This window comes from Chelonia mydas, chromosome 3, assembly GCF_015237465.2.
Source record: "Chelonia mydas isolate rCheMyd1 chromosome 3, rCheMyd1.pri.v2, whole genome shotgun sequence".
Lineage (NCBI taxonomy): Eukaryota > Metazoa > Chordata > Testudines > Cheloniidae > Chelonia > Chelonia mydas.
This window is the reverse complement of record NC_057851.1, coordinates 100375216-100400847: the sequence shown is the minus strand read 5'-3', so window position 1 is coordinate 100400847 and position 25632 is coordinate 100375216. Positions and strand designations below refer to the sequence as shown.

The 25632-nt window shown below is 43.0% G+C and overlaps 1 protein-coding gene and 1 long non-coding RNA gene across 3 annotated transcripts in view; both read right to left on the bottom strand.

The window, feature by feature from the left end:
- The window catches only part of PDE7B (phosphodiesterase 7B), a 277534-nt gene that overhangs the window by 193255 nt on the left and 58647 nt on the right, over positions 1-25632 (bottom strand). The gene's annotated exons all lie outside the window — the stretch shown is intronic.
- LOC122465060 lies at positions 5394-13321 on the bottom strand. The gene is made up of 3 exons (XR_006289614.1): positions 12450-13321; positions 8003-8007; positions 5394-5405 (listed from the first exon to the last, which is right to left on the bottom strand). It is a non-coding gene; the product is annotated as an uncharacterized LOC122465060 (long non-coding RNA).

Genomic DNA, 25632 nt, shown 5'->3' with positions numbered 1-25632 from the left:
TGTGCTGAATACCTTTCCCAGAGGTGAAGAAGAGCTCTGTGTAGCTCAAAAGCTTGGATCTCTCTCACCAGCAGAAGTGGTCCAATAAAAGATATTACCTCACCCACCTTATCTCTCTAAATTTTCAAGTAGTGATTTAAAGCAGAGTACATTTTCTTACATATTTTTATATAAATAAGGATAGTTTATGTCCTCCCTTAACCTAATAGTTATATATTATCTATAATATGCCTTACAAAGTTTATAACAATTTATCAAACATAGAATCATAGAATATCAGGGTTGGAAGGGACCTCAGGAGGTCAATAATGAGTTACAAAAAATAATTAATCCTCATAACAACTCTTGTTAAAAATGTGAGGATTGTTAGCCCTATTTTTCATATCAGAAAACCAAATCATAAGATTTATGCAATAAGGTCATAGAGGAAAACAGTATCAGAATCAGGAATGCCTGGTCTTGTTCAGAGACAATTGCAATATGCTCTCTGGTCCTTTGCATAGATAACCATGTCATTTTAAATTCAAACTGGTAAAGGTTTATAGTGCTGCGAATACACTGGTGCATCTTATGAGTTTGATTCAAATCAATGGAAAGACTCCCATCAATATCAATGGTGATTGGACTGGGCCCTTATAAATAAATAGGTGTAATTTCAAGTCACTCAACTCCAAGTCTGTGGCGATAGTTGTAACTATGGGCAAAATTAAGAATTAAACCATAAGCCGGTGTCAAATACTATAGAAACAATAGTGCACAATGTAACCCCATTCACCATATTTTGTTATTCTGAATATTTTATACTCTGTAGTGTCAGTGCTCCTGGGAGCAGAGCACATCTTATATAGTAAAGCAAAAGTCCACATTACTAAGCAGTTTTGGCTAGCCCCTCAAAGTATCTCTTCTCCTTCTGCTTTCTTTCCAGTTTAATTTCCTTTAACCTTTTCAGTACCTGTACCATTTTCTCTTGTGTAAAGTGAAGTGATTAGTACCTTCCCTTTAAAGTACATTTTATTGTTTCATAGTCAGTGACAGTTATAGCAAGAATCCAAAACATCAGGTAAAAAGTAAACAAGGCTGAAGATGATAGAGAACAACAGCATCCTAATTAGACTAAACATTTGGGACCTGCCATTTTTACACTCTCCTTCACTTCCCCCACACCAAAATAAATAAATAAAAAAACAAACAAGCGAACAAAAGCCCCACTCCCATACACAACCACTTCATATATCAGTGCATCTAAAAAGAGCACCCTGATGCCCTATATTAACCCTCCCTAGCATCCAGCCCTGTTCTCCCGAAAGATTTCAAAAGACAGCACCAGTATTTCAAAGTAAATTATAAGAAAGCTCCCACACCAGTTCATCCACAGCAGACTCAGAAATTTTCTTTCTGTTCTTTATGGGAAAAAATAATCTTTCAATTCCTTCTTTTCGCTGCAAGATCAGAATGTTTATTCATATGCAGGCAGTGGCATTGGAACAATTTTTATAGTAGGGGTACTGAAAGCCATTGAACAAAACTGTAAACCAGGTATATGATGGAAACCACTTCAAGCCAGGGGATGCTACCGGACCCCCAGCATCCCTAGTTCCAGCATCACTCTATGCAGCAATTTAACAAAGTGCAGCAGAGCTAAATGGAACTGTAATGGGGTGCACTCACCTCTTGCGAGTGTCCCCTGCCTCAGTGCTTGTGCCTGCTCTCTCTCTCTCTCTCGGTTTGTGATGGGTCTTTGGTGACTCAGCCCTCCGGCCAAGTCACACACAGTCTGTCTGTGTGATAAAGCAAAGCAAACCCCTTCTGGGGTATAAATCCAACAGGGGGCCTATTTCAGCACCCTCTGTAAGATCCTTCAATCTGCAGCCCTATCCTGGGGCTCACTCTTCAATCAGTTCAGCATGGCCTATCACCGTACCCCAGTCCAAGCGGTCTCTCAGCCCCTTCTAGGTTCCCCCAAATTAGCCCTGCTCTTTAAGCAGTCCCAGGCCTGATGTGGGGCCACACACCCCAGGGCTCCCTCCCTGGAGATTTCATGTCTCTGGGCCTTTCTGGCCCCAGTTCTTCAGCTGGGCCACTAAAAAAGTTCAGTTCCCCTTCTGGGGTGCAAAGTCCAGGCCACTTTCCCAGTGGCTGGTGGGGAGGAGGGACCTGGGCTCACCCTCTACTTCAGATCCCATCCCAGGGACCCTATAAATAGCAGCCAACCACCACATCCCTTTAAATATATTACACTGCTGCTACGATTCTCTGGGCCACTTCCCCATGGTTCCAGCACATTCTTTACCCTTACCTCAGGGCCTTGTACTGGTGGAATCCCAGCAGCCATCCCAGAGCACTATCCACTCTCCTCCAGCTCTAGCAAGGAACTGATCTCACTGTGGCCTAATTGGCTGCTTCCCATACAGCCACTCTGGGTAGCTTGGGGGTACATCTACAGTACGAAATTATTTCAAAATTATTCGATTTGAATTTTCGGAAGCAATTTTATACATTCGGTCTTGTGCGTCCCCACTAAAGCGCGTGATTTCGGTGGAGTGCATCCACAGTACCGAGACATCGAACGTCAGAGCAGTGCACTGTGGGTAGCTATCCCACAGTTCCCGCAGTCCCCACCGCCCATTGGAATTCCGGGTTAAGCTCCCAATGCATGATGAGGCAAAAACATTCTCGTGAGTGTCTCTGGGTGTGTGTCGTCAGTCGCTCCTCCCACCGTGAAAGCTACGGCAGACAATCGTTTCACGCCTTTTTGGCGTGCAGACGCCATACTGCTTTCAGGAGACAGTGCAGTACAGTGCACCGCTTCTCTCCTGGTACTGTGAATCCACCTCGCATTTCCTCTCGTCTTTCTATGTAATCTCTATAAGTATCTACTCTTTCTCTTCCTCATCAACCGCTTCCGCTGCCAACTCTGCTCGGCCATCGTGAACCGAGCAACACAGCTTCTGCCGCCAGCTCTGCTCTCCTGCTCTTGCCATGCTCCTGAGCTTCTCCATGTTGCCTGTCCTGGGCTCCTGCCTCCGTGAAAGCTACAGAAGACAACCATTTCCCGCCTTTTTTTGGCTATCGTGAACTGAACAGCTGCCACTCTGCTCTCCTACATTTCACGCCCTTTTTCCAGGATTACCTGTGCAGGCGCCATAGCGTGGCAAGCATGGAGCCCGCTCAGATCTCCACTGCAGTTTTGACCATTGTAAATACTTCACGCATTATCCAGCAGTGTGTGCAGTACCTGCAAAACCGGGCGAGGAAGTGATGACAGCGCGATTACGATAGTAATGAGGAGATGGACACAGACGTTCCTAGAAGCATGGCATGTAGCGAGTGGGAGATAATGGTGGCGTTGGTCCAGGTTCATGCCATGGAACGCCGATTCTGGGCCTGGGAAACAAGCACAGACTGGTGGGACCACACAGTGTTGCAGGTATGGGATGATTCCCAGTGGCTGCGAAACTTTCATATGTGTAAGGGCACTTTCATGGAACTTTGTGACTTGCTGTCCCCTGCCCTGAAGTGCAAAGACACCAAAATGAGAGCAGCCCTCACAGTTGAGAAGCAAGTGGCCATAGCCCTGTAGAAGCTTGCAACGCCCGACAGCTACCGGTCAGTCGGGAATCAGTTTGGAGTGGGCAAATCTACTGTGGGAGCTGCTGTGCTGCAAGTAGCCAACGCAATCATTGACCAGCTGCTATCAAGGGTAGTGACTTTGGGAAATGTGCAGACCATTGTGGATGGCTTTAATGCGCTCAGGTTCCCTAACTGCGGCGGGGCGATAGATGGAACGCATATCCCTATCTTGGCCCCGAATCACCGGGGCGGACAGTATGTAAACCGCAAGGGGTACTTTTCCATGGTGCTGCAAGCACTGGTGGATAACAAAGGACGTTTCACCGACATCAAAGTGGGATGGCTGGGAAAGGTGCATGACGCTTGCATCTTCAGGAACTCTGGTCTGTTTGAACAGCTGCAGGAAGGGACTTACTTCCCAGACCAGAAAATTACTGTTGGGGATGTTGAAATGCCTATAGTTTTCCTCGGGGACCCAGCCTACCCCTTAATGCCATGGCTCATGAAGCCGTACACAGGCACCCTGGACAGTAGTAAGGAGCAGTTCAACTATAGGCTGAGCAAGTGCAGAATGGTGGTAGAATGTGCTTTTGGACTTTTGAAAGCTCGCTGGCACCTTTTAGTGACTCAGTTAGATCTCAGCACAACCAATATTCCAATTGTAATTGCTGCTTCTTGTGTGCGTCACAATATCTGTGAGACTAAGGGGGAGACGTTTGTGGCGGGGTGGGAGGTTGAGGCAACTCGCCTGGTGGCCAATTTCGCACAGCCAGACAACAGGGCTATTAGAAGAGCCCAGCAGGGTGCGCTGCGCATCAGAGAAGCTTTGAAAGCCAGTTTCATGACTGGCCAGGGTACGGTGTGACAGTTGTGTTTGTTTCTCTTGAAGCCCCCTACATATATGAAAGGAAATAAAGTCGCAACTGTTTAAAAACCATTCTTTATTATTTGTTGCACAACACATTGAGAGAAATCAGAAGGTAGACCGCGGGAGGGTTGGGGGAGGAGGGAAGGACAAGTCCAGAAACCAAATCAAAATTTCAGATATACCAGCTTTCTGCTGCTTGTGCAATCCTCTGGGGTTGAGTGTGTGGGTCCCCGTAGCCTCCTCTGCCGTGTTCTTGAGCGTCTGGGTGAGGAGGCTATGGAACTTGGGGAGGAGGGAGGGCAGTTATACAGGGGCTGCAGTGGCAGTCTGTGGTCTTGCTGCCTTTCCCGCATTAGATCCACCGTACAGTGGAGCGTGTCAGTTTGCTCCCCCATGAGCTTGACCATAGCATCCTGCCTGCTCTCATCACGTGCATCCCTCCTCTCTTCGTGTTCATTTAACGCTTTATGGGACTCCGCAATTGTTTGCCTCCACGCATTCAGCTGTTCCCTATTAGTGTGGGAGGACTGCATAAGTTTGGCAAACATGTTGTCCTGAGTTCGTTTTTTCCGCCTTCTTATCTGGACCAGCCTCTGGGACGGAGTAGACAGGGGCGGCGTTGAAACATTTGCACCTGCGGGAGGAGAAAAAGGGAGGGTAGTATTTTAAAAGATACATTTTAGAGAACAAAGGGGACACACTTTCTCAGTGAAACAAGCAATTCATAGTACACAGCACATGTTCTTTCTGTACCAGGTCGCATTTTGCCTCTTCTACTGAAGTGCCTGCCACTTTGGTGTGAGTAAGCCATCACATGCGGCCGGGCAACAGAATTCAGCTTGCCGGCAGCCATGGTAAGCCCTAGGGGCACGCGGGGTTCTGCTTCTTCTGCATTCATTTCAATGCTTTCAAACTGCCTTTCCCATAGCAAGCAATGCCTAGTGGGTTTGCCATAGAAAAGGAGGGCCTGTGGGCTCTCTGGGATGATCGCTTCACACAATGCCCCTCAACACCCACCCCCACTGTGTGGCTTTGATGAGGCTCTGAGCAGGGATGAGCCCTTTAAACTAAATGCGAACAGCCCAGCGCAGCTGGGTTCCCCCCCCCACCCCGCCCCCCGGCTCCGATCAGGCTCTCACTCACCAGAAGTGCCTTCTCCAGGGTCATGGTCCGGGAGCCCACACTGGGAGTGGGAGGAGGCTATTGGGTCCAGCGTTTAGCTCCTGGCTAGGGGGGAAAACAGATTCCCCACTTGCCGCCTGTGCACTGTCCTTCTCCTCCTCTCTTCCTCTTTGTCCGCCAATAACTCCTCCTCCTCACTCCGTGCAACTCCCTGCTTGCAGATGTCCACGGACAGTGGTGGGGTAGTGGTGGCATTACCCCCATAATTGCATGCAGCTCATGGTAGAAGCGGCATGTATGGGGCTGTGACCCAGAGCACCCGTTCGCCTCCCTGGCTTTTTGGTACGTTTGGCTGAGCTCCTTGATTTTTGTACGACTCTGCTCTGTGTCCTTGGAGTAGCATCTTTCCGTCATGGCCCTGGAGACTTTAGCGTACGTATTTGCGTTTCTTTTTTTGGAACATAGTTCTGCCATAACAGATTCATCTCTCCAACATGTGATGAGATCCAGTACCTCCATAGAACCATAGAATAGAACCATAGAATATCAGGGTTGGAAGGGACCTCAGGAGTCTAGTCCAACCCCTGCTCAAAGCAGGACCAATCCCCAATTTTTGCCCCCGATCCCTAAATGGCCCCCTCAAGGATTGAACTCACAACCCTGGGTTTAGCAGGCCAATGCTCAAACCACTGAGCTATCCCTCTCCCCCAAATAGAAGGTTTCTAACCATCATAGAATATCAGGATTAGAAGGGACCTCAGGAGGTCATCCAGTCCAACCCCCTGCTCAAAGCTGGACCAATCCCCAATTTTTGGCCCAGATCCCTAAGTGACCTCCTCAAGGATTGAACTCACAGCCCTGGGTTTAGCAAGCCAATGCTCAAACCACTGAGCTATCCCTCCCCTCTCATGGATCTTCATTTAGGTAAACAGAGCTGACAAGCTAACAAATGTGGGAGGAAACAGCTTTGAGCAAGGAAGTGAAATATTATCTGGGCTATAAAGACAGTGGGCTGAACCTCAAGTGAGAAGCAATTGAATCAATTGATTGTGTACCATATTAGGGTATTCTAAAACTGACAGACCCCGGTTGTCGGGATCGAACCTGGGACCTCTGGAGCTTAGTGCATGAGCCTCTACTGCATGAGCTAAAAGCCAACTCCCTTTCGGACCATGCTGGAGTTCATCTGCGAATCCGGGACTGCATGGTCTCTTGTGATGGTGGACTGTGCTGATGGTGACCAAGCAGGAAATGAAATTCAAAAGTTCCCGGGGCTTTTACTGCCTACCTGGCTAGTGAATCGGAGTTGAGAGTGTTGTCCAAGAGCAGTCACAAGGGAGCATTCTGGGATAGCTCCCGGAGACCAATAATGTCGAATTGCGTCCACAGTACCTGTAACCCGGAATTGCGATCTCAATTTTAGCGCTACTCCACTTGCCGAGGTGGAGTACAGAAATCGGATTAAAGAGCCCTTTAAATCGAAAAAACTGGTTTGGTCATGTGGACGGAATCAGTTTTATTTCGAATTAACTCAGCTAATTCTGAAATAACCGCGTACTGTAGACCAGGCCTTGGAGGACCTCTCTAATGTCCTTTTCTGGGGCAGGGTGTGGCAGGGCCACGACGCCTCCAGCAGGGGGGCTCAAGGCCTAGTCCACCCTGTAACAGGAACATATCCACATCCCCCTAAAATATTCAAGCTCCTGTCCTCTCCCATATCTCATTTACATTTTCCACTTGTGACCCACAGGAAGACATGTCTGGCCAAATTAGGCCAAATGTAGAGCTGTACCTGCTTTACCATAGTCAATGGAATCACAACAGGGCTGATTTAAGGCTTGGCTACATGGGGAAAGTGAGTGGAATAGCTATTCTGGAATAGCTCCTTGTGTGGCTATTCTGTTCGGGAACAAATGCGTTTATATTCCAAAATAATTACTCCACTTTGAAAGTGCACTAGTTATTCCCAAATAAAGATACTTTTATTTGAAAAGAGAGTGTCTACTGTCCACATGGAACACTATTCTGGAATCGTTTATTCCGCATTAGTTATTCTGGGCAATTTCCCCGTGTATACAAATCCGGAGGCCAATTTTGTTTGAAAAAGTCAACTAAATCCTTTATTTACAAAATTTTAAGTTGCTGAGGCAATAATGTTGCTAAATTCACTAGCATTTTACCTTGGTTAGCCTTTCGAGCTTGAACTTCCCCACATCATTTGATACTCATTATAAATCAAACTCTCTTTTCTAACCAATAAGGGACATTAGTACTACATGTCTCATATCTGTTGGGAAAACTGCCAAAAGTAATTAATTCCTTTCTCATCTATTTTTGCCATGGGGTTACCAAAAGTTGTTTACTATCCTAATGGATTTGCTTTTTTTTTTCTACTGCTGGTGGAAAAGTCGCATGTTGTGTATCTTCTATGGAATGAGAAACTTTCTCTCTGAAATCCTTTCGTGTTGACTTATAGTTCACCTTGTCTGTTATGCATGAAATAGATCATATATATTTATTCAGACTTGCTCTGCACATCAGGTTTTTTTAGGTGCATTACTGAAGTTAAAAGCATAAGCAGCAATTAAAAACATAATGAAAGCGGATTAAATACAAATCTCTCTACTCAAAACTTTCCCAACATAAGTAATATCATAATTAGATGGAGCTTGCTCTGGGGTTGGGAAAGACTATTATTGTATATAACTGTTACAGGGGGTGTCCTGCAATAGGATTTTGTATGGAGGTGTGGAGTTACTCTGCTGATTCACTCTAACAGACTGGGCGAGTTTTATTTGAACTAATTCAAGCAGACAAGTAGGAGAATAGACAGGATGTCCTGCAGGAGAAGCCTTGAAAAGAAGCCAGTCTGGGAGAAAATCTGGGCAACGGTCTATGTTGAACTGTTTAAAAGTACCGACTTACTCAAGGTAGACCTGATCAAAAATTGGAATTTCCATCCATGGATGGGCTGCCCAGCCAGACTACAACTCCCATGATGATGCACTGTGGTCATGTCACTTATGTTGCACCATGGCAGTTAATCTAGAGGGGAATCTGCACCACTACAGACTAGGGACCGAATGGCTATGCAGCAGTTCTGCAGAAAAGGACCTAGAGGTTACAGTGGATGAGAAGCTGGATATGAGTCAACAGTGTGCCCTTGTTGCCAAGAAGGCTAATGGCATTTTAGGCTGTATAAGTAGGGGCATTGCCAGCAGATCGACGGACGTGATCGTTCCCCTCTATTCGACATTAGTGAGGCCTCATCTGGAGTACTGTGTCCAGTTTTGGGCCCCACACTACAAGAAGGATGTGGAAAAATTGGAAAGAGTCCAGCGGAGGGCAACAAAAATGATTAGGGGACTGGAACACATGATTTATGAGGAGAGGCTGAGGGAACTGGAATTGTTTAGTCTGCAGAAGAGAAGAATGAGAGAGGATTTGATAGCTGCTTTCAACTACCTGAAAGGGGGTTCCAAAGAGGATGGATCTAGACTGTTCTCAGCAGTAGCAGATGACAGAACAAGAAGTAATGATCTCAAGTTGCAGTGGGGGAGGTTTAGGTTGGATATTAGGAAAAACTGTTTCACTAGGAGGGTGGTGAAACACTGGAATGCGTTACCTAGGGAGGTGGTGGAATTTCCTTCCTTTGAGGTTTTTAAGGTCAGGCTTGACAAAGCCCTGGCTGGGATGATTTAATTGGGATTGGTCCTGCTCTGAGCAGGGGGTTGGACTAGGTGACCTCCTGAGGTCCCTTCCAATCCTGATATTCTATGATTCTATGAATGGGGGCATGTGGCACCCCACTACAATTCTCATGAGGCACCACGGCAGCGTAAGTGGACACAAATTAATGTTGAACTGACCCAAAATTAAATATTTTGATTCAGTTCAACAACCTAAAATGTTATTTGGGTGAACTTGACCTGAAATGAAGTATTTTGTTTTGATTTTCCTTTTAGAAAATTGAAAAAATTTAAGCAAAGTTGAAAATTTTGATTTTGGGGGAAACTGCTCTTTTCCGTCCAAAAACATTCTGACACAATTTCATGACCAGCGATGTCCCCCTTGGGACATTGTTATTTAAGTTCTGTTTCTGGAGACAGAGGGTGAAATCTTGACCCCATTTAACTCAGTGAGGGCATGCCTACAAGTGCAGAGTTGGAGCAGTGCAGCTGCACTGCTGCAGCTCATCTGGTGAAGATGCTCTATGCCAATGGAGGAGAGCTCTCCCATTGGCATTGTAAAACCATCTCCACAATCAGCAGAAGCCTTGTCAGCTGGAGAAGCTCTCCCACCGACATAGTGTTGTGCATATGAGCACCTATGTCCATGTAACTTATGTCGCTCAGAGGGGTGGTTTATTCATACCCCTGAGCGACATAAATTATGCTGACTTAGACTGTAGTGTAGACATAGGCTGAGAGTATTGCCATTAACTACGCTGTAGCCAGGATTTCACAAAAGACTATATGCAAATCACAGGAAAGGGATGAGTTTTGGACAGCACCTCAGTCAAGCAACCGCATGGGGACTCCATGTATTCACAAGCATATATGAAAAGTACTGGACAATATCCTTGGCATTAAAGTCAGTGGAATTACCTCAGTTTACACAAGTTAAAGATCAGGCCAAAACCCAGTGGAAATTGTATTGTCTGAGAATTCCTGCTTATGTTTTTTTCTAAGCCTCTCAGACACTACTGTTATGTTCCATACATATTGAGATAAGCAATATATATATATATTTAGGAGGTGTGTCCTCAGTAAGCTAAGCTTACTCAATATTTTCCAAGAATTCATTTGATTTTTCTTGACACTTTACTGAGGTAATACATTCTGCTGCTTGCAAGAGCAGAGGGAAATGGATAATGCAGAACAACATTATTTGGTTAAAAAGCTTAACTTTTTTATTCATTTCCCCATTTCACCATACTGCATATGCTTTCGCATTCTGACAGATTTATGGATAAAAATGCAGAATTTAATGCATTTTGATGCCAAAATAGACAGAAAGCTTCTGTGCTCCTATGGAAAACTATGGGGGGAATGAGACTGTCTCTGAAGCAATAAATGCTTCTTTTGTTTTTTCTTCTCTTTTACAGTGGTTGTTTCTAATTTAAACTTTCCTGGCATTTTGCAGGCAATAAAAAAGGGGAAAACCAAAGATTTCCCCATTTTAAAATGTACAGCCCTAATCCTCTCCATTATAGAAATGCTCTACTTTATTTATATATAAATACTTATATAGGCACTAGCAGTTAAGCCATCTGTGAGGCTCTGTCAGTGTGGTAAAACAGCTACCTGCATAAAAGGAGGTTGGAACTTTTCATTTGCTTTAAAAACAGCTGGCATTTTGTATAAATATATGAAAATAAAGGTTATAGCAATTTCAGTAAGGGTCAGAGTTAGTGGTCCTCTGGCACAGGCTCTCTTCAGTTATGTTCCTAAAACTGCCTGAAAATTGGAGGTTGCATGATATTCTTAGGTTTAAGTGATGAGCAAAAAAGCAAGCAAGACGTGAATCAACATCAGTGCTGAGAAAATATAGGAATATAGGAATTGCCGTACTTGTCAACCCTTTGATCCAGCTAGTCCTGAATTCTGTTTCTGCCAGTGGCCAGATGCTTCTGAGGATGATGCAAGAAACCCTGAAGATATGGGGTAATCTTCCCCCTGTGAAAGTCTAATCTTAATCCCTAACAAATAAGAGATTGGTTTAAGGCCTGAAGCACAAGGTTTTATATCCCTTCCAATACAATAATCAGTGATTATTTAAACTGTTTCTGTTCTTATCCATATAAATGTCAACAAATCCTTTCTGAATTTTGCTAAATTCTTAGCCTCAATGATATCCAGTGGCAGTGAATCCCGCAGTCTAATTATGCATTGTGTGAAAAAGTATTTCCTTTTATCAGTTTTGAATCTGACACCTTTCAGCTTCAGATTGCAATGCCCAGAGAAGGGAACAAGGCCCAGCCCCCCAGGAACCGGGTGTGACGGGTTTGGTCAGACACCCACCTGATGTGCTGGAATTACCTCTGAGCCTGTTTTCCCTGCCAGCTTGGGACTCCAGAATCCCTGCCTTGTTGAGCCAGACACACTAGCCTGCTGCAACACAGACCCAGGTCTGGTCCATGCCCCCAAAGCTGCAGACTTTAACCAAAAATTGCTCAGCAGGTCACCTCTCTCCAGCACCCAGACACCCAGCTCCCAATGGGATCCAAACCCCAAATAAATCCGTTTTACTCTGTATAAAGTTTATACAGGGTAAACTCATAAATTGTCCACCCTCTATAACACTAACAGAGAGATATGCGCAGCTGTTTGCTCCCCCAGGTATTAATCACTTACTCTGGGTCTACTAATAAACAAAAGTGATTTTATTAAGTATAAAAAGTAGGATTTAAGTGGTTTCAAGTAATAACAGACAGAACAAAGTAAGTCACCAAGCAAAATAAAGCAAAAAACATGCAAGTCAAAGTCTAATACAGTACATTAACAAAACTGTTCACAGGTAAAATCTCACCCTCAGAGATGCTCCAATAAGCTTCTTTCACAGACTAGACTCCTTCCTAGTCTGGGCCCAATCCTTTCCCCAGTACAATTCTTGTTAGTTCCAGCTCAGATGGTAACTAGGGGATTTCTCATGACTGGCCGCCCCCTTTGTTCTGTTCCACCCCCTTTTATAGATTTGGCCCAAGGCGGGAATCTTTTTCTCTCTGGGTCCCCACTCCTCCTTCTAAATGGGAAAGTACCAGATTTAAGATGGATTTCAGCATCATGTGACATGGCCACCTGTCCGGTGAGACCCCCAGACTCCATTCGTCCTGGGCTAGCTTACACGAACACAGGAAGGCTTTCAAGTAAACAGAGCCATTTACAACCAATTGTCCTAGTCAATGGGAGCCATCAAGATTCTGAACCGCCATCAATGGCCCACACTTTGCATAATTACAATAAGACCCCAGAGTTATACTTTTTTTCTAGCTTCAGATACAAGAATGATACATACATAAAAACAGGAAGAATATACTCAGTAGGTTGTAACTTTTGTTATGATACCATACAAGAGACCTTTTCCATAAAGCATATTCCAGTTACATCATATTTACACTCATAAGCATATTTCCATAAAACATATGGAGTGCAATGTCACACAGGAAACACTCCTGTGGGGTGACCTCACGTCCCCAGGACATGCCACCGCACCAGGCTGGTGGGGCAAGCCACCTACAGCCTTCTCATACAGAAGTCACGGACAGAGAAGTCATAGACAAATGGACAAGTCATGGTATCTATGATATTTTTGCCATGATGACAAACCTACAGCCCTACACATTACTACATGACATGGGAATCACTAATGCCTCATGAGAAAGGTCATAGGTCAAACCTTAGACATTACTGGAAATTGAGGCCAGATTCAGCAAACCATCCCTATCAGCAAAGCCCTCAAGCATACTATTTGTTATTACTAAGGCAAATATTGCAGAATCAAGCAAATTACCATCATACCAAATTTTAGTGTATGGGCTTTCTATTTTCCCTATTTGACATCAGCATGATGCATAGTTATTCAATCAAATGTCAGGTGGCACATTAGCATTGAATTCTTTAATGATATAGCATCTTCTGGAGCTCAGTTGCTATAGAGCAGCAGGGCTGTGCCTGGGCAAATTTTGTTTGAAATTATGTTTCCTTTTCCTAGCTTCCCTTGTGAAAGGGCAGGTTTCACTCTGATCCAAGCAGTTAAATGCATTAGTCTACCAACAGTTCAGGATTCTGTCAATCTCCAGCAAAAACCTGGCTCTGCAGTTGGTTCTGGTATTTACCGTGCTGCAGACCCTCAGCCAGTCAAAATAGAAGACACAACCAAATGAGTAATTACACTAAATTGACCAAAAATTCCCAAGAAAACCATTGTTGCCAGAAGTCAGCAACTACTCTGTGGGCTAACTATCCTGAGGTGAACCTTAAGGCAGTTCATTCCCTCACAAACCTGTGATTTACTATGGTTAGGAGTTGTTTGAAATGGATTAATGTTGTTGGAAAATGGACACAGCAACTTAACAGCTTTGTTTTCTTCTTCAGTCAAGGAAAAAATGTTAGCTTAACAGTGTGTGTGACTTCATTATACAGGTGCCAGCAGGATTGACACCACTGAGGATCTGTCAGTGTTTCAGTATAAATTCCCTATTTTTAGATGTTTATAGGTTGGGCGCTATGAGGTGAAACGTGGACTACAAAAGTCTCAGCCATTTTTATTTTTAATAAAGTAATCTGTCACAGTGAGGTGTGCATTAGCAGGCTATTAGGGCACACCTTTCAGGTATGTCGTGGTTGCCTGCAGTCATCCAAGAAGCACACCAATAGCCCAGTGTGCTGGCATGAAACCCCATCATAGGCTGGAAAGGGATTAACAGTCAATTATGGCACCGGTGCAACAGATGTACTTAATTAGTTGCTTTTCAACCAGAGGGGCGTGACTGGGAGGTATCAGGTGACAACTTAATGGATACCTGGGCCCCATCAACAGGCAGAACCACAGGGAACAGAGGGACTTCTGTCAGGGAGCCTGAGCCTCAGAGAGACTCTTTCTGAGGGGTGCATGCTAAATGCCGGAGCAGAGGGAGAAGCTGTGTTGTAGCTGAAGGAGGCAACTTAAAATGGAGAGGCTCTGATTATTCATTTGAGCTTTTGTTCTCTTGAAAGGGGTTAGACTTAGATGCTTCTCAGGGGGAGGGCTGAACTGCACCCAGAGACAGATAATCTCCAAGCAGCACCAGAGTCACAGATTCCTGCAACATCGTGCCCTGACACAAGGGGACACACTAATGGCAACTGTGTGAATCACCACCTAGAAGTGCACACCCCAGCAGTGGTGCACTGATATTAAAGTATGGTTCAACTTTAAAATTAATTGTAAAAAATGTAAAATGTCTGTGTATCATGTAATGTATCCGTCCTCCACAAAAATAGTTCTTAATAGAAGGAAAATAGAAAACAGTAGGGAAAAATTGCAAACACCTTTTCTCTACTATTTGTTTAAAACTTTTTAAAGGCTACTTGGTTTTAAACACTAGCCGGGTGAACTACATGACTACTTGCCCTCCTTCTAAGTCCTACAAGTACCTCTGTCCTTTTTAGGTATATTTTGAGGAAAGTGGCTAATCACAACTCTCATTTTCTACTGAAAGGAACTAAATATATAGAAATATTTTGAAATATAAGTCTTCAGTTCAACTTGATCAGACTAAAGCCCATCAGTATTAGCAAACCTTTGGAAAGTGGTCTGCATGATTTAGTCGCATATACTGTGACAACACACCTCTTATGTCAAGGCTCAGTTTTTTCCCCTCTGGCATTAGGGAGGTCTGGAGTAAATGAGTCCTACTCTGGAGTTTTAATTCTTATACTTGCTTACTTACAATATTTACAGGGTAGGCCCTAGGGTTGGCTCCAGAGGTTTCTTTAAACAAAGAAAAAAAATACATTTTCTAACTCCCAGTGCACTATTGTCTTTTCTTATGCTGCCTTTCAATCACCAGCCATCCTCTCTAACCCACTCTGGGACCAAATACACTGAGAACTATGGTGGTCCTCCCCAAACCGAAATAAACACAAGATTTCCCTCAGAGAAAAAATAGCTCTTTACCTAGGAGAAGCCTTTTCCCTTTACTGTACACAACCTTTCTGCACCCTGCTTCCTATCCCTTCTCTCCCACGAGAAGAGGTTTTTAAAGATCACATAATCGGTGTCCATAATTAACTTGAGGTAACCACTTTTCACAGTTCATAGGAAAAAGAGCTTTATCCATTCTATGACTGAAATACCTGCCTTTAACCATCCTTTCAGAACTGTCAAGTCTGATTTTGTCACAATACTTATTTAATGTCAGATACATCTTGGCGAAGCATGTGAGAGCAGCCTCCAATATTTTATACTACGACATGTCCCATCAGTATATCTGATTGTTATTGTGGTGTTTACTGTATGAATACAAGTGGTTAATTCATGAAGGGGTTAGCTGCATGTATGCCGGAAGGGAGACAACGACCTGATATGGAAACCCTTGATGGACACACACTGGAAACACTCAGTGGACAATGCTGGAGCCATTTGCTGTGATGTGCTGACTAGCCACCTCCTCCCACATTTGCTAACAGGTTTCTCCAGAAATGTCTTAACTCTTTGAATAAGGAGGGAGATCAAAGCCTCATGAAGGTTAAAAGACAAAAACACTCTCTTGAGGAGAGCAGACGGTTAAGGGGAAGCTAAAGCAGGAGATTGCTGGGGAGCAGTCTGACACCCAGATTCCACAAGCTGAGGTGTCTGGGATAAGATAGGTCTACCTAGAACTATAGGTAAGATAGATACGCATGTAGACCCTTTGAGTTTAAAAACCCTCTACTCTGGGTTATGCTTTGTTCCAGCTGTTATGATTAAACAACAGTTTGTTTTGAAAAGGCTGTTCTGGGTCACAGCTCCCAAAAGAAAGACTTGCAGGACCCAAACCTAGACGGGCCTACTGAGTCATCACAGCTGGTACCCAGGGGACCCAGTCTCAGTATGGGAGAATGATGGGATTCCACGCCAGGACAGCTGAAGGCACAAGACCTAGTACGTGAAGGGTACACTCAATGAGACCAGACGAGGTGACAGAGAAGCAGCTAGCTCTGAACTGTGTCAGATCAATACTGTGTGATCAGTACTTGTATTCCATCCACTCGTGACTTGATCAAGCAGTTCTGAAGCTGCAATACGAACATAAGAAACTTTGGGTGGGATTTTCAAAAAGCAGTAACAAGGCACTATGGGACAACCTGGAGCATTATATTAATTTTGCTCTGTGGTGCCTATTGAAGAACAGAGGCATGGGGTGCGGCATATAGAAGTACATTTTTACAAATGAACAGCAGAAGACAGAGTGCAGGGAAACCTGATCCAGCATTAATGAAAGCACTGCTTCATGGCCATCAAGTGACTCCTATCTAGTAGCAGAAAAGGACTAAAACAGTACTACATAATTAAGTGCCTCATTAACATGATAATCTCACTTAAGTCCATGCTTCCTTGTATTTTTTTCCATTGGATATGATTCTGGTTGTACCTCTCAGACATCTTCGGGTCATTTGCTTTATGCTCTAATTTTACAGCTACTGTGCTAGCGCCCATAACCAGCAAAAGCTCAATGCACTGTATACAGTAGTGTCCACAGTATCTACAAATCTTCTGTACAAACACCATGATTCAAAGTTTTTTGTGGGCACCTATCCAGCAAGTGACCAAATGGATGTTTACACAGGACAAAGGAGGATTTATAATGGACTTCTAGCACCCTGACACAGAGATGCTCCTGTACACAAAACTATCAATTAAATGTCAATTGATATTTGTACAGGTTTTTTTTAAAATGTAACTCAAGCCATGGAACTAAGTAACCTCAGTGCAAGCGAAAATAACTTCCAAAACGTCAGTGTAACATGCACATTACTAGTTCCTACAAGCAAAGCTGCTGAACCCACAAAACAGCAAGCACTGTTTTACAGGAAAAAGAGCTGCTTTTTCACCAAATGTGATGTCAAACAGTTGAATGTATTCCAACTATCAAAAAGTTATTACAGTTACATCCTACCCCTGTCAGTGCATGTAATTCCCACTGACATCAGCTTTACATGCAGATCACAAGGACAGTAGGGTCTATAACAATAACTTTCTCTGCATGGAAGATTAAAGTTGCACAGGGCACCCCTGAAACTTCTTCAGAATTTCAAACCCCCTTGACCCACAAACATGGCTGGTGTTTTGTTACTTACCACCAGGACCAGATGCCACAGCGCTTGGCACTATATAAATATTTAAAATAGAAGTTCATGTCTTTTGCTGTGTAGTTGTGGTTTCCAAGGTTACTGCTTCTTGATGCAGTGCTAGAAATGTGAATTTTTGCGCACTGAAATTAATTCCCAGAGTATAGAGTCTCTTCTGGAGTCTTTGTTTTCTTTTTCTTTTAGCAATATTTTTGCATGCGTGAAAGTGCTGGTTTGAAACAGGCATATCATTGGCAATCATTGCACAAAGCTTCTCTTGCTAGCTCTTCTCCATACTGATGTAACATCACCTCTGCTATTCTGGAGTCTAGTCGAGATCAGTTGTGCCCAGCTGTGAGGTGGACATTGTAATAGGAAAATGGCAGAAGAAAGCTGGTGCAAATGATTCTCTTCTTTGTGGTGAAACATATTGGGTGAAATTCATTTCTAGTTGACTCAGAGAATGAATTTTTTCACACAGCTTCCTGTTCCTGTTCTCATGCTGGCATATGGCCTTCCTAAGTGATGACTGCTGTGATTCCATACACAAAGAGCAAGCATATCACTTCATGGCTTATTTTCGATTATGGCAAACAATAAGAATGAACAAAAGTAAAGGCTCCACGGGAACAAAATGGCTGAGTCTGCACACAGATGGTGTCTTGGAAATTTAAGTGACCACTCCACATGTCACAATTTCATAACTATCCACAACCCTCAATGTTGTGAGATGGACAGAGATACACACAGGTCAATAAGGAAATCAGGAAACTCATTTCCCCTTGAAACCCAGATAAGCGTTTGAACCTTTCAAGAGGTAAAGTCTACTGTATTAAACTAGTGCACTCCTCCCCATGCCAATACACACCCTCCTAAGGAAGTTTTCAACTCAAAGCAGTGGTTAGCCATTTTAGCTCTGAACAGCAAGACTCGCATTTCTTGCAACAGAATAAAAGAGGATCACATAACTCATACTTTCACTAGCTGCTTAGATACATTCACTTATAGCATTCCAGAAAGGTACATTTTTGTGACAAGCAGAAAACATATTCATTTCAGAGAGTCTTTCTCCACTAAACCAAGGTCCCTTGCAATCGTAGGTGTTAAATATATAAAATGGGAAACACTGTGTTTTCAGCATTACCAGGTCAAAAGAACACACATGATATTCTTGAGGATGAAAATGGAGGTCACGAAAGGACTTAAATGGATATAGTTCCCTCTCTTGGGCTGGATCTGTCTTCAGGACAAATCCCCTTGAAGAGATATGTCTCATATACAGCATTTTAAACATGGAGTAAAGTATTTTGCAAAAGAGGCAACGATCCCAGCTACTCTGTGTTCAACTTGTTATTGTCATTCCAGGAAACAAATATCAGAACTTACTTCTTTTATAGAAAATAAAAATGTTAAACAGTTGTTGTTGTCATGGGAATAATCTTAAATTGCCTTTTGGCCCTTTGCTGCTCATACCTTTCATTGCTAGTTGCCAAAGTCAACATGTTGAACATTTTTATGATGCAATTTCTTTCATACACCCCCATACCAGCCTGTACAAAAACAGACAATGTCTTAGATTTTTAATATTAACCAGTTTTGTACTCCCTAATATCCTTGGTATTCTATTCTGTTCTATCTTATGCCCCCCTCATCAGTGTAGTTTCTGAAAGTCTTCCAGTAGAGCATTAAATAATATGACTAACAACTATCATGTATGATTCATTCTCTCTTATCCTTTCCCAAGGGGAGAATTGTGTGTGCAATGTTGCATTTGTTTTGATTGGGTTTTATTTTGGGGTTGGTTGGTTTGTTTGTTTGTTTGTTTTGGTCAAATGTACACTCTGCTATGTGTTTATATTGGAGAAGGTAAGGTTGAAGAAGTGTATCTTGCATTTGGAGCGGAAGATGACGAGGTTTCTGCTGGTCCTTAGTTCCTGTGGGAGCTCATTCCACAGTCTTGGACTCCCCCTGAAAAAGCTATGTCTCTATACAGATAAACTTTAATAGTTTGTGGGACCAGCACACATTCCAGGGGTATCCCATATTCAGTATAATGTAATTTTGCCTACAAAGTACTGACACTCTAATGGAAATTTGGCACTTCAAATGTGACCACTCACAGCTACAGCAGAGGGAAGCTACAAAGCTTTAAAGAGTGTTTGGGGTAGGATGGAGGGGGGAATTGGATGGCTCAGGAGTGCAACAATGAAACCATGGGGCATGTGACCTCTCAGACAATGGTTTGAATCTTGCGCAGGTTGGTAATGACTAAAAGTAATTAGCATCTGTTAGATATTTGGTAGCCAATGTAAAACTGAGTTTGGTGGTCTCAATCCAGTGATCCAGTGGACAGATGTGCACAACACAAAAACCATCACTACAGTTGGCACTAATTGTCAGCCTTGCTAGCAACCTCAATAGGACTGAGAAAGGAAACTGACTGCCCTCTCATCTCTAAAAATGGTCTATCCAAAACAAGTTAGGTCATATTGCTACGGTAGTGTGGGAAGATTTGTACTACTACTTCCGATGACATATCATATCAGTGTGGCCCCTTTTAACAGCACGACATTCGTTACATTTTTATAAGGGGAAAAAACCCTAAGTTTTTGCTTTAGCTATGACCTAGTTCTTAGGGCTTTCAGGCCACTGGGAAGATTACTAAGTGCATTTTCTAGTAATCTGTAATGCTATAAATTAGTATCAGCACATGATTAGTCTTTAAACGCAAAAAGCAAAAGGTCTGAATGACTTCCTAAGATTTCCTCATCTGTTTAAAGAACTAAAAACAATAGGGAAAATAAGAATGGCCAAGTTCCTCCATTACTAAACTTTTATTTGGTTAATTAATTGTGATATATAACAACATGTACATATTGGTTCAGAACCTGTAGCAGAGTGATGAGACTACTTCTGCTCCTACCTATTTCAGTCTGCTTCTGCAGGAACAGGATTGGGGGGTCTAAAGTGTTAGGATACAGATTGTTTGTATTGCAGTGACCAGGAGAGAAGAGCAGAACCACTGTTAAATTATATGTCAGGAACTGAACGCAGCTCCAGCAGTTCTTTTTTAATCCATTCATTAAATAATGGCAAACAAACTGCAGATTTTACAGTCACTTCTCACAGATGAACCCCACTTTAAAAGCTGTTGGCTTTCTATCCCACACCTTAAGATACACATGAGCCAGGTGGTATGATGGACATATTGTCTTGTATTTCCATATTTTTTGCATGTGTGGAGTATGCACAATTAAGAGCTTTACAACAATAATTTAAAACTTTGCCTAAACAACTTTCCTGCCAATCCACTAAACTTCTTCTCAGCCAATATCAAATGAGTTGAGCTTTGCAGAATGGGAAGAGTAGGTCTTCAGTATATACAGTCCAGAAGGGGCTCACTCACTTGTTACATGTTTCTAATTCATAGTCTAGCTGAAAATTGTATTCTGTGCAACAAAATTTTTCAATGAAAATGAGCTTAGTTCCAACTGGAAGGAATGTAAATCATAAGCTGCTACATAAATAGCTCTGAAAGTTGGATCTGGGTCTAAGCTTTTGTGGCTCAGGCCCAACGCTACATTCAACACATTTTTATCCTTCATGCTATGACATTGCTCATGTGCTAATACATGCATTGCTATGCTAACTTACTGATTGAGGTACCTAGAACAGAACTTTAATGTTGTAAAAGGACAGCTAATAAAAACAATGTTACAAGGGGACTCCCAAGTCTATCAGCTTGTGTTGTCGAAGAGGCTGAGTGTGTCAGTAATAATAATTTGCTGTTAGCACCTTTTGATTTATCTGTTTTAAAGATTTTTACAACTATGATCCAACAATAAATACCCTCAGAGATAGGATAAGAATCATTATTGGACACTAGAAGAGGGAAAATGGAGGCCCAGACAGTTTACATGAATCTGCACAAGGGCACACAATTCAGTGGGAGAACTGGCAATAAAACCCCTGAGTCCTCACCTCCAATCTTGTGCACAGTCTACCCAACGTTAAGATTTTGTCACGGTTATTTTTAGTAAATGGCATGGACAGGTCGCAGGCAATAAACAAAAATTCATGGACCCCTGCAACCTGCCTGTGACTTTTACTAAAAATAATGGGGGGCGGGGGGCTGATGGGTAAACGACTGAAGCCTGAGCCTTGCGGCAGCTCAGGAGGCACTCCAGGGCCCTCATTGTCTGCAGCAACTTAGGGGGGCTCCAGGGCCCCCACTAGCTGATAGTTCCGGCCCTGCCACCCCAGGGCCTGCAGCTGAAGCAGAAAATGTCACGAAGGTCTCTGAAAGTCACGGAATCCATGACTTCTGTGACCTCTGTGACAAAATCTTATCCTTAACTATACCATATTATTAGCACGACTTATTTATTTACCTGGGTACTCACAATGTGCTCCTTGATGAGCAAATATAGGCACTCGTCCTGAAAGCTACTGAGCGCCCTCAACTCTCATTAAAAGCAATGAGACTAGAGGACACCCTAGCACATCACAAGACCAAGACACAAAACCCAAACCAGAGAGACAAATTTTGAGTAGGTGATGCATTTTTTGAGAGGTCACACACTATGTTTAACTAGAGATCATGATCAGGGTCCCACTGAAAAACTTGTACTCCTCAGGCACTTAAGGACTGTTGAAAATACTAACCTAAGGGTCCAGTTCTGCCTTCCTGTATGCATATGCAACCTTCTGGTGAGTATGTTACAGGTCTCCCTATGTCCAGTCTTGCACAGTACATGGCCTAGTCTTCCTCTAATATAGTCACATGTCTGATTTGAAGCTAATGGGAACTACACTTCAAAAACTCCTTTTGAAGACTCCTTTAAAATGTAGCATGTAAATGTATTCCCTGATACTTAAGTCCACTTTAGAGTGAGACATTTAAAAAAAAAAAAAAAGGACTCTACGTTTAAAAATCAATGGCCGAACAAAAACCACTAAAAGTTAGAAACCTCTAAGTAAGACTATCCTTCCCATCTGGATGTAATGCAATCCAGTGACAGGATACCAAGGTTATGGTTTGGGTTTATAATGTGTTTCTTAGTGTTTTATGTGGTATTTCACAACCCATTGGGGCCTCCTTTTTCTTTTTTTTCTTTTTTTTTTTTAGTATATTAGGAAACATCAACTGCAGTATTAAATTCACTACATGGGAAAACAGCTTGCTCAGAATCTAACTCCTGCACCATAGGAACTTGCCTCTCTGGGTAGCTTGGATCTCAGGCATTTACAGAAGCAACCACAGATAGGGGAAAATAGGATTTCATATAGTTTCTGCCAAATGTAGTTAAAACCCAGGTCTCCATTCATTAATATTATATGTCCCCAACCTGCTCTTCCAAACCGCCCTACAATAACACATACATTCAGACATTTGGGTGGGGATGGTTCTTGAAATGTCTGCAATGAAGTAATTTAGTAAAGGTTGACATGTTATCCTTTACTAGCCTATGAGGTTACCCACACTCTACTGGAGAGGAGGCTAATGAGCTTTTATGGGCTCAGCAAGCACTAACCAGACACAACTGTAAGGCTTGCTCTGCCTGGAGGGAGGAAGCTTAAAAAGAGAAAGGCTGCTGCTGGAATGGGTGATGACCAGGGGAAGACTGCTGTGCTTGGCTACTAGGATAGATCAGCACAGAGAAAGACAGCTGTAGACCCTACTGCCCCTGACACAACACCGTATGGACCAGGTATAAAGTGGGGGTTATCAAAAGGAGGGCTGAAGGCAGACCCTAAGCTTGATCAAGGACACCAAAGCCTGCAGATAAGCTGAATCCCCAAAGGGGTGACCACAAGACTGTTTAAGGGACTGACTAGCTTTGTCTTTTTCTTTTAATCAGATTCTTCCTCTCCCAGGCAAGGAAGAGGGAAAGGAACCTTTTTTCATTTGGTTTGTTTGGAGAATCCCTTGTCTGCTAGAAGCAGGGGAAGGACTCTGTTAGCAGCCCAAATTGTGGTCTGGTGGGGACTCAAGGGCCTTCAGCCACCACAGAGACCCTTTGCATCAAGCTCATACAGGTAAACATTCACCATACATATTTCTTGCACCTGTAAATATGGCATGTGCTAGTTTGCATGTTATCATCATGAGACACAGTGGTTTTCCAACAGTTTCACTTTGTGGACTACTTTATAAGAGAGATCCTTTTGAGGCCACTTCCTGTCCCATGCTTCAATCCCACAATGTCTGGCCTGCAACTTTGTTTCTGTCTGCAGACCATGAGGGAATCAGGAAACCTTGGAGCTGATTACAAAGTGTTTTATTTTCTGGATGAAATAATGGATTCTGGATAGTCCAACCCAGCGTTAGAAGACTTGTTTAATCCTGTGGTGTCTTTGCAAGCCCATTAATGCCACCATCATAGGACTCTATGATGTGTTAAGGCGCTGACTTTCAATCAGAGCCAGAATTAAATGTCCTTCTGCTTCTCCTTCAACCATTGTGCTCAGCTAGTGCAGGGAATTTCAAAACAGTAACGGACTATAATCTCAGTGAGAAGTAAAGGATGTAGAATTTCCAGTCTTTTGATATTTAAAATCAGAAGCTTGCTGTTTTGTTTCTACTTTTTAATTGGTTTTAAAAAATAATCAAAACAATACATAAAAAATATTTTTAAAACTTGTTCCTGAGCGCTTCATACAAGATAAATACAAAATACCACAACCTTGTTTAGCTATTGACATTCTCTGCAAGTGTCCAGGAACTGACCTACAGAAGACATAAGTGTCCCCACTTATGACCTTACTATACGACATATAACTCTAGCATAGTTAAAGGGGAAGACAAAGGTGAGCAAAAATTACTTTAGGAAAAAAAACCTTACAAGAGAGAGAGAGCCTGGATAACATGCTGTATGTCATTTGGAATCCAAGGTTGCCAGCAATCTGTGCCAAAGACACTAAACACTGAGAAAACTCAAGGCTCCTTTCATAATGAAGATTAATTATTAAAAAGTTCTCAACCATTCATGGCAGGACCAGGCACAGAATTGTAGTCGCCAGGGTACATGGCCAAGGCTGCTCACATCCGTCTTTGGAATGTTGTCAAACAACTGCCTCGAACTGTAGCAATCTGTGTCTCAAGTCTGACACCTTAGGGCCTGCCTTTCAAAGAAATTCAGGGGAGAACAAAAAGCTGTCACTCAGCAAAATGAAGCTAACTGTCCTACCTCACCCCCCACAGAGAAAACAATCAAAGAGCCGAATAACCTTCACAGTCAAAGCACTGGAACATTTGGAAACTGTCTGAAAAACTTGATCTCAGAAAACACAACAAAAACTTCCTTCCCAAACTGAAAAGAAATAGTCTGTGTACCCAGAAAGGAATACCACACCTGGATCATTAAATACCAATGGGCTAAGAAGGATGTGGAAAAATTGGAAAGAGTCCAGCGAAGGGCAACAAAAATTATTAGCGGGCTGGAGCACATGATTTATGAGGAGAGGCTGAGGGAACTGGGATTATTTAGTCTGCAGAAGAGAAGAATGAGGGGGGATTTGATAGCAACTTTCAACTACCTGAGAGGGGGTTCCAAAGAGGATGGAGCTAGACTGTTCTCAGCAGTACTAGATGACAGAATGTCGAGTAATGGTCTCAAGTTGCAGTGGGGGAGGTTTAGGTTGGATATTAGGAAAAACTGTTTCACTAGGAGGGTGGTGAAGCACTGGAATGGATTACCTAGTGTGGTGGTGGAATCTCCTTCCTTAGAGGTTTTTAAGGCCAGGTTTGACAAAGCCCTGGCTGGGATGATTTAGTTGCGGATTGGTACTGCTTTGAGCAGGGGGTTGGACTAGATGACCTCCTGAGGTCCCTTTCAACCCTGATATTCTATGATTCTATGTTTCTAGGACACTTGCATTCTCAGTTACTTTGACTTTCTTCCAAGCTAGGAAGGGCTACCATATTACTATACACTTCTATACTGCAAGTTATCAAAATGATACCAAAATGCTTTGCAAACTTTAAAGGATATAGATGAATGAGGGCACCTGCGCAAATACATACGCACATACACAGTACAGAACTTATTTCACAGTCAGGACAACTAGGTTTTAATCTCAAGTCTGAAACTGACTTTGAGCTTAGCCAGCCAGCTAACGTCTCTGAGCCTCATTTTCCAAATTTATAAAAGGGGAAGGGGGTAGGAATTATTTATTTACCTCAAAGGAGTGTTATGAAGTCCAACTTAATACTGTTTGTAAGACACTATATTGCAAGTGCAAAATATTAAGGCCAGA